The following is a 17,372-nucleotide window of genomic DNA, read 5'->3' on the forward strand; positions in this document are numbered from 1 at the left end:
AGTCTTTGAAGCTTGTACCTAGTTTCCTTTGCACAGGTGTCATATTAGTCAGCTTGGGCTGCCATGACTAAATACTATAGACTGGGTGACTTAACAAAAGAAATTCATTACTGTTCTGGATGTTGGAAGTCTCAGAGCAAGGTGCCAGCATGGTCGAGTTCTGGTGAGAACTCTTCCTGGCTTGAAGTTGGCCACTTTCTCACTGCATCCTCACATAGGAGAGAACTGTAGATGATGTAGATATAGATAGATATCGATATTGATATCGATATACATATACATATACATATACATTTACAGATAGATATAGATATAAATATGGTTATAGATAGAGCTGTCTGGTGTCTCTTATAAAGGCACTAATTCCATCAGACCAGACCCTACTTTCATAACCTCATTTAATTTTAATAACTTCCTTAAAGTTCTATTATCAAACACCATCACATCAGGAGTTATGGCATCAACATATGACTTGGAAGAAAACACAAACATTCAGTCCATAACAGGTCCATGTACCTCTTCCCTTTGCTAGTTCTGCTTTATTCTGTTGCTATAATATATTATAGCCTTGATTATGACTATATGCTGGGACCTCCTCGTGAATAACGACCAAACCTGGGGGTTGGTGTTGGAGACCTGCGACACAGGGTGCATCACTTAATATAATCTCTTTTCTTCAGTACAAGTCTAGACACTTGGTGCTTCTTATGCCATATCTGTTACTTTGGGTACTCTCACCAACTTCGTGATATTGCTCAAAAATCTGCCTTCTTTTTGCAGAAGGAAATACACTTTGTAAATACTTACATGTTGAATAAAGCATGCACACAAACCATTGTCCATTAGCTGCTTTGCCTCGGATGTCTCTTATATGGCCTTGTGAGATAAAATCACATCACAGAAAAAAAAAGATCCATTTTTGTTCAATGATCCATCTTCAAAATATGATCCACCAATTAACAAGTTCCTAGAGTTGAAAGGAGCACCCTTCATGATATTCCTCTCTTGAGTGCGTTAATCCCAGCACCATATTCCTTTTGCCAGGTATTTTTTCACTTTGACATATAATTAACAATTTATTTGCCATGATGTCCTGCTAATTGACAATTCTATAATTTGCTTCGATTCAAATTCAGTACTATCATATGTTTGGATACAAGCTTAAATTTACACACTTAATTTCAGATAAAATTTTCTGTAGATTGGCACCCCGAAAGACTTATTTTTAAAGGTTAGAAGAAAGCAATGTATAGTCCATAGTCTTATTAAATGATCAAATTGTCCTCCCTTCTCTTTCTGACTTAAAGATGATACAAAAAACAATCTTCAATTTTTTCTTTGTATATATCAGTCCATATCTAAATTCAATTCAGATAGATATAAGAAATTTCCTTCTCTGTGATCTCTTTTTCATGCCCTCCATTGTAAATCTTTCTGTTCAATTTTCTCCATAAGACTCTGTTTCTTCTTTCTTTAGTTTTTGATTCAGGGTCTTTTTCATTTGGCTCTGTCACATTTTCCTTCCATTCAACTAGAGGATTAGGATTAAAAGTGGATTCCCTTTCAGTTTAAGGAAATAAAATTAAGCAACAATATCCTTCACAAAAAATCCAAACTTCCATGGCTTATATTCATCAAGTTATATTGATGTACAGGACTTATATTATTATCTATATCCATTAAACTCACTTTTTAAAAATCTTTGCATCTGACCACTATTCTCATTTCCATAATTTGCATATCAAAATTTGTGTACTTGATGTTTTTGCTTGGTTTGAACAAATGTAACTCAAACTCAACGTGTCCCAAATTGAAATCATGATTGTCTCCTTTATCTACAACATGGCCTTCCTTCAGTATATCTTCATCCATTTTTTAAAAAATTTGAAATCTAGAAGTTTTCTTTGACACTTTCTTTCTCAGACTACTTAATAATGAGTCCTTTAGCATGTCCCGTTAGTTTTACCTCAGAATGTACGTCATGTTATCTTCTGTCTTTCTCTCTCTACTACCATCTTTTTCATCTGAAATATTGCAATGACCTCTTAAATAGCCACTTTTATTCTAATCTTGTCCCCATTTAATTCATTCTTCCCACATTATAGAATAGCTTGTTTATTTTGAAATACAATTCTGATCTTGTGACCAAACTCAGTCAAATATTCTCCAGCTTCTTATTGCCTTCAGAGCGCAGGTCATACCCTTAAAAAATGAACAAACCATTTCAGATCACATATATAATCTCATTCCCATTACACTTCTACTTTCTTGCTGTATTACAGCATTCCAATCTCCTTTCAGTTCCTCATACACCCATCTCCCTTTTTAAGCAGGAACATTACCTAAACAAGCAGATCTGTATGCTAGAACAACTTTCTCCAACCCTCTCTAGTTAATACCTATTATTCCTTTATTTCCCAGCTTGGTCATTGTTTCTTCTGTGATGGCTTCTGTGATGACTATTATAACCAAGTTACATCCTACTATTGAGGTTCTAATGGCCCAATCCATCTCTCTTTTATAGAGATAACTATAGTTTGTAGTATCATATTTATTTTTGTGTGATCAACTGAGTATTGTTTTCCTCACTAAACTCCATGGGGATAGGAAACATCTGTGTTTGTTCTTAATAAATTGGTTCTCAATAAATATTTAAAGAATTCATGAACGGATGGACTATTCTTTTGTATCATCATTCAGAAAATATCTATTTTTCTCTTTTCAGATTTTCTAGATTTTATTTTTGTAATACAGCCTGGGATTTCCCAGGGATCCAGATGTAGAAACACATATGAACATCTTTCATTATACTGTCTGTGTAGGAAGGGAGGTAAAAAGAGGGATTGAGAGAAGGAGGGAGAGGGAGAGATGGAGGGAAAGATAGAAAATTAAATATATTTTTTAAAAATGTGAATATACTTCACATTAAAAATAATCTTAATTTTATACAAAGCAGTTTATTTAAATGCTTGGATTTTTAGAATGGATCCTGGACCTCAAAATATCTTTCTTCAAAATATTCTTTTGATTACTCTTTTAACTGTCTGGGTACAGTATGTATTTTAGTATATCTTCAGTCTTTTCAGTAGATACTTCTCTGAAGGAATAGTCGAATTGTTTTCCTCTCTTTGGCAGCAGTGAATGGTACCTAATGTTATCAATGTAAGAAATCCAAATCCGAAGAACTACTACATCAAGTTATCTTTGGGATGTGATAACTACCTCTTCAATTTAGAAACCTTTCTTTTCTTTTGTTCCCCTGTGTACTCCTGAATCTTAATCTTAACTTTATATAAATGTTCCTATATCTTAGTCTCAACTGACCTCTCTTCTTTCTCTATCCTTCACTTCACCATTAAGCAGGTTTTACTTTTTCAATTTTCCTTTATGGTGGACTTTACAGTTCTTTTACAGATGCGAACAACTGTAGACTTTTGTCTGTGAGGTGAAATCTGATACCAAAATATCATATATGTGATATATTATATAATTTATATTTATAAAATAAAACATGTGTGTGTGTGCATATATCTATATCTATATCTATATCTATATCTATCTATCTATCTATCTATCTATCTATCTATCTATATATGAAGGATATAAGGTAAATAAGTTGAGTCTTATCAGTAAACTCTATGCCCACTTCAATCACAATTCTTACTTTAGGAATTCAGTTAGAGTTTTATACATCGATGGGTGAAAAGATTGGTTTGTTACCTTTGACTTATGGCTCCCTCATTACCATTATTGGTTTTAAACTGTAACATCTTTTATGGAAGAAATTGTGCCTAAGCTCTCTGTTTTTCCTGGGCTGTGAGGTATAAAGCTTTCTGGATAGGTCAATTTGCAAACTTCCTAATATATTTTATAAAACTAATTTCTTTTGAAATAAATTTAGTTCTTCTCTGAAGCAAAAGAAAATGTCAAACTGTTTCATAATACCTCAAAATATTGGCTGAAACCCCAGTGAGGTACAGTTGATGACACTCTGAAGAGAGGTTCTAAAAGCTTCATTAGTAGAACTTACTGAGAAGTGATCAAAAACAGGTTCTCTGACCTTTATCTAGCAACCACTTTTAGCCAATATATATGAGCAGAAAAGAGGTTTGTGAGAAAGGGTATTATACCTTTACAGATAGACTAGACATTGCTGTGCATTTACCCTTTCTGTAACTTCAAGCCACATATGCATAGTGGGATCAAACTGCAGGACTTGTGCAGTAGGGGAGTGTGTCCCAGGAAGAAGGGGGCTGAATACTCATTGACATGTGTTAAGTCTAGTGTTGCTACAGAACATGAGCAGAGCAGAGTGAAGATTTTGGAGGGACAACTTGAACTTTTAAAAATTTTCGATCACCAAAACTGTACCAGACTCTTTACTGCACAAATCTAAAGATAGGAGGCTGCTTGGAGCTGCCTATGATGATAGTAAAATCTTTTTTCTAGATTGTTCTGAGAGCCCTCTTTGTTTCCAAAGTTTGATTGGGCAAAGATAAGGAACACTTTACTGAGTCAAGTGAGCATGGTAGAAAGAAATGAATCTAGATATATTTTGACCTTTTTCTAAGTAGACTACTTGTGAAAGTGAGGGTACTTCTATAGGAAAAGAAAATGTGTATAGTTACTGAAGTCTGGGGTGACCCTTTGGAGGTAGGGAGAAGCACATGAAGAACACACGAGAGAAAGTCGTTTGACTGGGAGAGACATCATTGGCAGCTAACGATGAGTCTGGTCGAGCAAGGTCTTTTGTTCCCTTGTTTCTTTCAATATAGTCCCTTTCCCCATCCATGCTGTTTATCGAACATGTTTAAAGTTACTAGATCTTAAGTGCATTGAAATTTAGTCTAATCCCTTTGGCTTTTCTCATAGAACCTAAGAAGGCGATGAATGTTCAAAGTGGGCACTTTGTTCTTTCCACCTCTTAAATGATTTTGTTCCAGATTACATATTCTGTTGTGACTCTAAACAAGCCCACTGCCAAAATTAATATGAATAAATTCTGATCTAGGAAAATAATTAGTTGTGAAAAAAGGTTTATGTTTTCAAATAATATTTAATACTTACCTTACTGATATGACTGTTATTTTTATAATGTCTTAAATGAAAAAAAAAAAACAACAATCATTTTGAGTACAAAAAAAGAATCAACAAGAGCTATTTACATCTTTTAGAATTAATTAATGTTAAGTCTAAGTCCAATGTGATTTCACTGTGTGCAACACAGTAGAAGAGAAAGAGAAACATTTAGAATGCAGGCATATATCATTTTATTGTGCTGCACAAATATTTTTTTTCTTTTACAAGTTGAAGGTAATTTGTAAAAGGTTGAATAATTCTATCAGCACTATTTATCTAACAGTATTTGCTCAATTTGTTTCTCTGCATCACATTTTGGTAATTCTCTCAATGTTTCAAACTTTTTCATTATTATTGTACTTGTTATGATGATCTATGACCAGTGATCTTTTATGTTACTACTATAATTATTTTGGGGTGTCACAAACCATTCCCATATAAGACAGCAAACTTAATCTACAAATATTATATGTGTTCTGACCACTTCACCAGTGGTTGCCCTATCTCTCTCCCTCTTCTCAGGCCTCCCTATTCCCTGAGACACAACAAAATTGAAATTAAGCCAATTAATATCTCTACAATGGGCTCTAAATGTTTAACTGAAGGGAAGAGTCGCACGTCTCTCACTTTAAATCAAAAGCCGGAAATGATTAAGCTTAGTGAGGAATGCATGTCAAAAGTTGAGATAGGCTGAAAGCTAGGCTTCTTGTACCAGTTAGCCAAGTTGTATATTCAAAGCAAAGTTCTTGAAGGAAATTAAAAGTGCTTCTCCAGTGAACACAGAAATGACAAGAAAGCAAAAACGTCCTTATTGCGAATGTTGAGAAAGTTTTAGGTATCCGGATAGACGATTAAATCAGCCACAACATGTCCTTAAAACAAAGCCCAACTCTGACCAAGGCCTTAACGCTCCTTAATTATATGAAGGCTGAGAGGGGTGAGAAAGTTGCAGAAGAAAAGTTTGAATCTAGGAGAGATTGGTTCATAAGGTTTAAGAAAAGATGTTGTCTCCATTACATAAAAATGCAAGGTGAAGCAGCAAGTGCTGATGTAGAAGCTACATCGAGTTATCCAGAAGGCCTAGCTAAGCTAATTAATGAAGGTATCTACAATAAACAACAAATATTCAACATAGATAAAACAGCCTTATATTAAAAGAAGAGGCCATCTAGGATTTTGATAGCTAGAGAGGTCAATGCCTGTCTTCAGTGCTTCAAAGGCCAGGCTGATTCTCTTGAGAGGGGCTAATGCAGCTGTGACTTGAAGGTGAAACCAATGTTCATTTTACTGATCTGAAAATCCTAGGGCCTTAAATAGAGTTACGCTATATCTACTCTGCCTGTGCTTTATAAATGGAAAAACAAAGCCTAAATGACAACACGTCTGTTTACAATATGGTTTACTGAATATTTTAAGCCCACTATTGAGATCTACAGCGCAGAAGAAAATATCCCTTTCAAAATATTACTGCCCATTGACAATGCACCTGATCACCCAAGAGCTCTGATGGAGACATACAATAAGACGAATATTGTTTTCATGTCTACTAACACAATATTTATTGGAGCCCATGGATCAAACAATAATTTTATTTTTTTAGTCTTATAACTTAAGAAATATATTTTGTAAGATCATATCATGGATAGGGATTCCTCTGATAAATCTGGGCAAAGTAAATTGAAAATCTTCTGTCAAGGATTCACCACGCTAGATGTCATTAAAAACAGTCATGATTCTGGGAAAGAGATCAAATTAACAACATTAATGGGAGTTTGAAAGAAGTTGATTTCAACCTTCATGGATGACATTGAGGGGTTCAAAACTTCGGAGGAAGAAATAACTGCAGATGTGCAGATGGAAATAGCAAGAGAACTAGAATTAGAAGTGGACCTTGAAGATGTGACTGAATTACTATAATCTCATGGTAAAACTTGAACGGATGAGGAGTTGCTTCTTATGGATAAGCAAAGAAAGTGGTTTCCTGAGATGGAATCTACTCCTGGTGCAGATGCTGTGAAGATTGTTGAAATGACAATAATGGATTAAGAATATTATATAAACTTAATTGATAAAGCAGAGGATGGTTTGAGAGAATTGACTCCAATTTTGAAAGAAGTTCTACTGTGATAACATTCTATCAATCAGCATCCCATGGTACAGAGAAATCATTTGTGAAGACTCAATCGATGTGGCAAACTTCATGGTTGTCTTATTTTAAGAAATTGCCACAGCCATCCCAACCTTCATCAACCACCACCCTGATCAGTCAACAGCCATCAACATTGCTGCAAGACTCTTCACCAGCAAAAAGACAACTCAAAGCTCAGCTGATGGTTAGCATTTTTTAGCAGTAAAGTATTTTTTAATTAAGGTATGTACACTGTTTTTTTTTGACATAATATTATTATACACTTAATAGACTTCAGTATAGTGTAAACATAAATTTTATGCTCACTGGGAAACCAAAAATTTGCATGACGTTTTTTTGGGTGTGTGTGTGTGTGTGTGTGTGTGTGTGTGTGTGTGATACTTGCTTTATCGCAATGCTCTGAAATCGAACCCACAGTATCTCGGAGGTATACCTCTATCTTCATTAGAGGTAAGATTCCTGGACTAAACATATTATTTTAGAAAGGAGTAAGTGTAGTATCAATCTGCTGAATGTATATATTTTTCTCTTTTCATCTCATGTAATTTCCTGAAACAATTGCTTTTTCTGTAAATACTTAAGCATATGCAGTTACTACTGTTACTTGAGGCTTTATTTTAAAGCAAATGATACATTTAGTTTTCCTCTCACTTCTACCACTAGCTTATCACTTGGTGTATCTGAAGGAGCAACTATAGCCTCATTTAAGCCCTGGGAGGCGGGGGCATCCTCTGGGGGATTTAAAGCAGGGCACTTTTTCTCAGAACAAAGGAAGTCATTCAGCTGTTATAGTAGTGTTGAGAAATCGCAGTTGATCAAAGTAAAGACAAATTTCCCTGGGGTCAGAATGGGTAGCCCCAGCATCATGGTAAATTACCAGTGGTAGTTTGAAGTCAGGAGGTTTAGCCTCTCATAACACAGTCAGCAGAGGTGAAGAAACCTTAATATCTGCCAGTGACTGGCAAAATATGAATGCTAGAACTTTCATTGACTGTGCCTTTTCTAAAATAAAATTGTGTAAAAATGAATTCGCGGACAGGTCAACTTTTTCATTTTTATGTTATTTTTTCTGAGTTTTTCAGAAAGATTAATGACAGTGCAATCTTAAATCAGTAGCTTCTCTCATACCAAAGATAAAACAGCTGTCCGTTCATTTATGAATCACAAAGAGAGTAGATAAGTCTATGATCTTACTTATCTGTACACTTAGCCATGTGCTCTAAGGCCAAACCATTTGCCACATTTGGCTGTCAGGGATTGGGAGGCAGCCTGGTATATTGAGAAGGAATTGACAGCAATTCCACAGTCAGAGCAGAGGGCTCTAGTGAATGATAGAATGTATTGCCTTGTTCTTTAGTCTGCCACATGAATGGTGGCCCCTGCAGCTGCCCTGCCCCTGGAAAAAGAATGGAATCTGAATTTTTATTCTGTTGCTTACTTGTAGGTGACCTTGGGCAAATTATTGCAATGATACCTTACCTTAAAACTGGGCTAATTAAACTTGACTTTTGTGGTACTTGTGATAAATAGAAATATTGTTCGCAGCACATAGGAAACAATGAGTTGTAGTCATATACATGCTGGTTTACAGAGGCCTAATTATCATGTTGTGTATTAAAATAATACTTCTACCAAGTAAAAAGTGCAAGATAATAATAGAATTATAAAATTAAAAAGTGACTTAAGAAAAGTAAATGTACTTGGTTTGTACCTAAATGAGAAAATTGAGACTCTGAGAAATGACTGAGTCCTCTCTATTGAGATTTAAAAATAGTATAAATAATGTGGCATGTCTTATTTCTTAAATCTTCTACATACTTTTCCTCCCAGAGACTCTGAGTTGAACAATATTTTCTGTAAAAATTGTTAATATGTGGCGAAAAGGCTTTTCAAACTGTTTAGATTCCCTCTTTGGATTTTAAGTCATTTTCATGTTCTTAAATAGTTATTTAAAATAATAAGAAACTGTGGATAATCAATACAAAGAAACTGAGTCAGATGTAGTCTCCCTACTCAGAGATAATCACTGTTATGTTGTTCTTTTTTTATAATTAGACAATTTAAAATTAATGTAAAGATCAATTACACATTAAAAGTGAACTAGTAATGAAAACTTTATGGTGAACTAAATAGTACAAATATATGGTACCATTAATATATTATAAAACTATAAATTCAGTTCTAGTTCTCTGTTCTTGCTACTTCAGGTAATATTTCCTGTTTCAAAAATTAGCCTATTATATAGGAAATACAATGTCTGTAACAGAAAATACCAAAGCACTAAAATGTTTAAATTTACACAATTAAGTTATTTTAGCAATAGTAATAATTAAAAAAAAAAAGAAAGAAATACGTATTTTAAAAAATAGGAAGCATCTTCATTGGAAATGATAGAATAAATTTTTAAAAACAGCCCTTATAAAAGATGTTTACCAATGGGTGCCTAAATATCTAAATAAAAATAACAGAATGCTATATACAATTTGAAGAAGGAACTTTTCAGAAACAGCTGAGAGTTCTGCTTAAGGAAGATTATTTAAACTTAATTAAGCCTCTATTATAGAAGAGCTAGAGAAATAAAAGAAATTGGTAGCTTAGAGAGAAATAAGGAGTTTCAATAATAATACTAATACCAGTAACAATATACTGGTTAAAAGGTGAAAGCCATAACATTTAGTGCAAATTTCTGAGTTGCTCACTCTGTGCCTGGATATTTACTTAATTACTTAATTAGGGCTCAGAAGTAAAAGTGTACAAAGCACTGGGCCATGTAACGTGGGCATTTGAGGGGTGAGTGGGATCTCTAACCTTTCTTGTATTCTGATTCTGGATAAATTCAACTAAGTCCTATTTGCAAGGCCAGGTCAGCAAGGGGAGAGAAAGTTTAGGTTGCCTTGGTCCCCTCAGAAAGAGAATTGTCAGGGCCTGGGTGCTTATGGACACACAGGGCTGTTTATGCTCTAAGGCAGGGGTCCTCAACCCCAGGACCACAGATTGGTACCGATTTGTGACCTGTTTGGAACCAGGGCAGCACAGCAGGAGGTGAGCGGCCGGCAAGAGAGCGAAGCTTCATCAGTATTTGCAGCAGCTCCCTAACGCTAGCATCACAGCCTCAGCTCCACCTCAGATCATCAGGCATTAGATTCTCATAGGAGCACTGGACCCTGGTGCCAAAATGGTTAGGAACTGCTGCTCTAAGGGACGTTTCCTTCTCTTATTCTTTCTTATATAGAGCAAGTTGAGAAAGTAATCTTGTGAATGGGGAAAACAAAGGAAGTTTGGTCTCAGGCAGTCTGGAATTTTGATGACAGCTATTTACAAAAGTTGTCTGGGAATACCAGCCACACAGCACTTGGAGAGCTTGGCATCCAAGAGACATTATATCCTTTTATGTCAAGGAAGAATAACTACTTGTCCTGTGCGAAGCTAAGATGCAAGTGCAACCCTTTCAAGTGAGAGAATGTGGGGCTGGGAGGACGGAGCTCCCAACTATTCCACCTGGCTCATCGGCCAGGAAATTCAGAGTCAACTTCTATGATCGTTTTTGGACAATTTGATTCATTTCATGACTAAAGGATTAGAAGAGAACATTTAAACCAAGCCAAGTTTTTCAGCAGAAATTTTCACAGTAAAAGAATCTCCTTCCTGTGAAGTATAGACAGAATAATTAGCATAAGCCAGTCCTTTAAAGACATGACACTTTCCTAGGAAAGTTTGGACTAAGATGAGATTTTTGAGCTTTTATGCAATTTCTATGTCTTGAATAAGTAGAAGCAATAAATCTCCGATAAATAAACAGAAAGGTTAGGCAGAACATATTTGTTTTGGGTACATAGCAGATCAGAAGCAAATGTGAAACAATATCAGAGCAAAAGGCAGAAAGGCTTCTAAACCCAAAGAAGCAAGGGCTTCATTCAAGCCCAGTTCTGGAGAGCCACGGCTGTGTACTGCAGACCACTTGAAATGAACCATAATGAAAGAGGGTGCGTATCATGCAGTCTACATCTGAGTGAGTGACATATAGGAAACAGCTTTGACAATCATTGGTTTGAGGAATCAGATTAATAGGGATACTTAACGCCTTCTCATGCCACAGCTGGCTCCCAGAACTAAGAGAATGACTTCATCCATGTCTTGCTCATGGAGTTGAATTCTTGAACTTTTCAGTTACGCTTTGAGTCCTGGCTTCTTTATTTGTAAAACCATTATAACTTTTATCCTAATTTAAAGAGTGGAGTAAAAATCTAGAGTGAGAGAAGACATGTGAATGTAAGTTGAAAAGCATACACTTCTACTGTTTTAATTATTATTAGATAGGATGTGTATTTACTGTCAGACCTTAAAGAACATCACTGTACACAACGTATAATATCTCTTGAAAGCCTGAGGTTTGGGGGGGCGGAAATTTTAGAAGTGCTAATTGATTTGAGAGACAAATGTATTAGGGGTCACCATTTTTCCACTAAGTAGTCCTTCACACTTCACCAGTATTTCCTGTCCTAAGAGAAAATATTCATTAGTAAAAATGAAAGTGACAATTGATTTCTAATTTTACTCTGATTTAAATGGATCAGCAAGAATTATTCATTGAAAGGCAGATGCTTTCAATATGATTTAACTTCATTGGAGGGGTTGTTCCATCAAGAATACAAACTTCATATTTTATTCAGGATAAGTAAACAGAAGATCTATTTACTTATTCGTGCATTCCATAAATATTGCGCACCTGCCATGTATAACCCTTTGTTTTAGTTTATAGGATGAAATGACCTTGTAGATGTCTTCCATCAACCTGTGACAACTGAAGACTTACCTAAACTCTCAACTAATATTGGTACATAATACTCTTTTCAAAATTATTTTATTTTGGATGCCTATTTGTTACAGTAGCAAGCAATGCCTTGACTAATACAGTTGTGCACAAAACATGAAAGAATTTATAGGCTGAAGAATAGATAAGTCATTTCACATGGCTGAAATACTTTGGTGCTGTATACCTTATGATAATAGGTAGAGAAGTGTAGCAGATAATAAACTGGGAAACTAGATTGAAACAATTAAATTTTAAATTCTCATTTTTCCTTCCAGAATGTTGAATATGCAGATGAATATGTGAAATAGGTCTCATTAAAAGTTGTTAAGAGTCTGGGTTCTTACATCTGGTGGCCTTTTTTGAAATCAGGCTTGACCATTTACTGGCTATGTATCTTTGAGCATAATACATTTTTGCGCTGAGTTTAACATCTCTGATATCAGTATGCATCTTATAATTGATACTGTCTTAAAATTTATGTCAGCTGTAGAGTAATCATGGCATAATTGTCACTGCCTATACATTTTGGAAAAATGACTATCCAGCTTGAAATTTGTGGAATAAATGGCAGAAGATTAGAAGATAATTTGAATGAAAACATTGGAGTGTTCTGTTTATGCTCACGCTTGAATTAGTTTGGGTCAGACATCAGGGAACTGGTGAATCAAACATGTAGAGCAATAATCTCAAAGTGATGTTTTTATGATAGTTTAACTATCAGTGGCTTTTAGTTAGTTCATAAACGGTTTTAAAAAATGCCGCAAACTCTTAATGACACGGAGGACAATATTGTCAATAGTGAACCTGTGTTAAAAAGTGGGTAACAACTGGATTCTGAATATAAATACATTTGAATACCTAAACTGAGTAATTTTACTTGTATTTCTAGTTATATATGTACAGCCATGATGATTGATTAATAAAATCTGTGTCTTACTTTTCTAAAAAACTCTAAGTGATGAGAAGAAATTGTGGCAGATTAACATTTTTTATTTCTTATTGATGTCTCTATATTATTTTTATGAAAAAAAAGTAATAATACATACCCAGAAAAGATTAACTCATGACAAACAAAAAAGTTCCCTAAAATATATTATTATTTAGCATCAATGAAAAACTATGGACATAAACCTTAAGTCTGCAATAAAATAATAATTTGATGATAAAAATTATTTTAAAGTATTACTTGCATTATCCAGTATTTATTACTTTAAGATTTTTTAAAACCGTTAATGACCTAAATTACAAGTGCTCTGCCCTGGGGTGTGGGGGAATATTTGGAAAAATTTAAACTTATGACTATTTTAAAGCAAACCGAAAGAAGAAAATGATGCCTACTTTATTATCTAAAGGAAAAATAACATCAACACGGAACAAAGTTTATTTATTCTACCTGCTGAAAGAGTTTTGAATTTCTTTTAAACGAACCCCCTGGTTTCGGTGTGAGTAGTAACAACCGCCAGCTGTACCACTCTTCCCCTGAGATTCTATCAGTTCTTTCGTGCTTGACCTTCCCGATCGGGCAGTTTTATGGCCATTCTTCTGGGAAATTTGGTGCATTTGTGAAGCAAAAGAAGCACTAAAATATTCTGAAGTGCCACAACTATATTGTTCAAAAGACAGTGCCTTGTTACCACAATACTACTCGTTAGCCATAACCCATCACCGGTTTGCGAAAACAATTCACAGGCAGTTTCAGTTGTTATCAAGTGCAGACCAATGATCTCTACAGACACTGAGACCAAAGGAGGGAGGCAGGGAAGGCTTGTCACAGCCCTCTCGGGTTTTCTGTTTAAGTTTTATTTTTGAATGACCAAGACAGCTCTAGAGAATACACTATGTATTTTTGGTTTATTACATTTTTCTTCCCTTTAGGTAAGAGTGCCTATTATTTTAAGACTAATCAATTTTATTCTATTTACAGGCTTAAGCAATAAATCAAGTAAGCTTTTAGACTGAGGAAATATGGATACTACTAAATATTCATTGGAAGTAAATGCAGTAGTATTTCTTTGTTAATATGGTCTTCTGGGTTTCGTTTTGTGACTTATTTAGCTAAATTCAATTGAACTTAATTGATTTAGTAAAGCCAGGCATAAAATATAGAGAAGTAGAGTGCCTATGAGAGAACAAGTCAGTTATGAATTCATAAGTAGAGACAGATATAAGAATTATAAATAACATCTAGGATGTAGAGCATAAAACTTAAGGAGATAAACACGGAAGTTTATGATACTTTTGCCTCAATCAATCTATTCTCATTTCTCTAAAAATGTTTAACTTGTACATCTCAGGAACAGATTAATTTCACCCCCTCCCCCACACTCTGCTCTTAATTGCATCGTTTTTCTTCAAAAAGCAGAGCTAATGTTTCATGATGCTTGTCTGGAGGCACAGGCCTCCTTTAATATCATTCAAACATTTATTCTATTCCCAGGAGCAGATTTGTTTAATTTATTCATTCACTCAAAAATATATTTTAAATTTCTACTATCTGCTAGATACAGATGGGATCTGATTGAATGTAGGGAAAGGGAGAAAAGGAAACAAGCATAGGATACAGAATTCTGGCTTGAACAACTGATCCTACTATCTGAGGTAACAAACAAAGGATGGAAAGCAAGTTTGAGGCAGAGGTGAAAGAGATTATGATTTCTGTTTTGACTATGATGAGCTTGAATTACCTGTGGGACATATCAGTAAAAATAACAGTTGGGCAATTGGATGAATGGGTGAGAGGCTCAGAAAAACTCTATCCTGGAGATGAACTTCAAAAGCACACAGATTTGAAAAGGCACATCTTATCTGGACAGCATGTAAATACAAAACAAGGACTTATTTTGTTTTTTTTTAGTAGGTTATATTAATTATTCAGTGGTACCTTTTAGTCAGATTTATTGAGGCATAATTTACATACAATAAGATTTACCCCCTTTAGATATACAGTTCTACTAATTTAGAAAAATGTGTATAGTTGTATAACTATCACAGCAATCAATATGTAGAGGATTTCCATCAGTGCCAAAAGTTTCTTTATATCTCTGTGGTCAATCTCCTCCCTCCAATCTCAGTCTCTGACAACCTCTAAACTTTTTCCTTTTCCTTGATTTTCATCTTTTATAGAATGTTACATAAATGCAACCATACACTATGTGATGTTTTGAGAGTTGTATCTTTCCTCTATGTAGATGCCCTTTATCAGACTGAGGAAGTTTCCTTCAAATCCTAGTTTTTAAGTACTTTTATCATAAATACATGTTGCATTTTGTCAAATGCTTTTTCTGTATCTATTGAAATGATTCTTTTTTTCTTTATTCTATTAATATGGTTTATTACCTAGGTTGATTTTGTGGGGGTTCAGAAAGAGCAACCCTAAGATACTCCTCAGCAGTTTGCAGATTTCTTTGAACTAAAGGCAACTTTAGCCACAGGCTCAAAAGAAACTTTCAATTTTCTCTTAACTATCTAGAACTTGAATTAGGGGCTTGATCAGCAATAAGAGATTATCAGAGGTAACCTCTTTCGGCCTATCTATAGGGCAGGACAAACTATTACTTAATAAATATCGGTTGTTCTTATTATCCTGCAATGAGCCTTTGAAGCCTCCAACGTGCATCACCTCATCCCTAGCTCAGGAAGTCTTATATACCTCAACCTCTCTTTTTATCTCTGAACCTCTTGTGCATGTGTGTTCCCTGACTCTCTCATGTATACATACATATTGTTGTATGGGGTTCCCATACATACATATGTATGTATTAAATTTGGTTATTTTCTCTTGCTAATCTGTCTCATGTCTATTTGATTATTAGACCACCCAGAAGAACTTTGAGAATATAGGAATGTTTATTCTTCCCTCACAATTTTTATACGTTGAAACAATCTTCTATTCCTTAAATTTATCTTATTGGATAAATCCAATATGATTGCACAGTATAAACCCTTTTTGTGTGCTGCTGGTTTTGTTTTAAGAGATGTCTAAGAAATGCTAATATTTTTCATCAGATTTGGAAAGCTTTTGATCATTTCTTCAAATATTATTTCTTCTCTTCTCTCTCCCCTATCCTCCTGGGAGTCCCATTATGCATATGTTAATATGCTCCATGGTGTCCCACAGATCTCAGGCTCTATTCATTTTTTTCATTCTATTTTTTATCTTAGACTGAATAATCTCATGTGACTTATCTTTAAGTTTGTTAATCTTTTCTGCTCAAATCTGTTAATCTCCTTACTGAATTTTTTCATTTCACTTATATTTTTCATCCAAAATTTCTATTTGGTTTCCTTTATAATTTCTATATCATTATTGATATTCTCTATTGGGTAATATATTATTCTCATACTTTCCTTTAGTTCTTTAGACATGCTATTCTTTAGCTTGATAAACATATTTAGAATAGTTGATTTAAAGTATCTGTCTAGAAATTCCTGTTTGGGCTTCTCAAGTACAGTTTTTATTAATGGCTTTTTCCCCTCTGGGCCATGTTTTATTGTAACTTTATGAACTTCAATTGTTATGTTGTTGTCGTTGAAAGCTGGACATTTTAAATACTACTTTGTGGCAACTCTGGAAATCAGACGTACATCACACATCGCTGTTTTCACTGCTGCTGCTTAGTGTAGTTGTTTCTGTTTATTTGTGTAATGACTTTTCTGAATAAATTTTGTGAAGCCTGTATTTTTTGGTGTGTTCGGCCACCAAAGTCTGTTCCGTTAGCTTAGTAGTCAGCTAATGATTAAACAGGATTTCCTTAAATACCTGGAGCCGAAAAAATCTTCCGGTCTTTGCTGAGTGGTTCTCTGGGTATGTTGGGGTGAACTTTGGACAGTCAGTCAGGCCATTTAATACTGTGCCTCCACCTTCACTTCCTGTTCCCATGTAGGCCCAGGGTTACTCAAAGTTCAGCACTGAGGACTTGCTCAGAGCTTGGGCAAGTATATGAACTTCCTGCTGCCTAGGAACATAGTGGAGCTTTTCAAAGCCTTTATGAACATCCCATTAACCATCTAATTCTCTTGCCCTAATTGTTATCTTTCATCTCTGGTAGCTGTGACTAACACATTGTCCTGTAAATGTGTTTGACAAAGTACTGGTGGAAGCAGCTCTAGCACTGGACCAGCTCTGAGTCAGAGGAAATAAAGGCAAGCATTTTGAGCTAGTCTTCCAAGAAATGACTAGACAGATAAATTAATAATAATAATAGTAATAGTTACAGTTATTTGCAAATGAGGCCTATTCTGTTCCCTCCAGTATTGGGAATGTGGGCTGTTATTTTCATAGCTAACGGGGGACTCAACTGGTATAAGTTAAAATGCCACACAGCTTGCTGC

This window comes from Pteropus vampyrus, unplaced genomic scaffold (assembly GCF_000151845.1).
Source record: "Pteropus vampyrus isolate Shadow unplaced genomic scaffold, Pvam_2.0 Scaffold38, whole genome shotgun sequence".
Taxonomy (NCBI): Eukaryota; Metazoa; Chordata; class Mammalia; order Chiroptera; family Pteropodidae; genus Pteropus; species Pteropus vampyrus.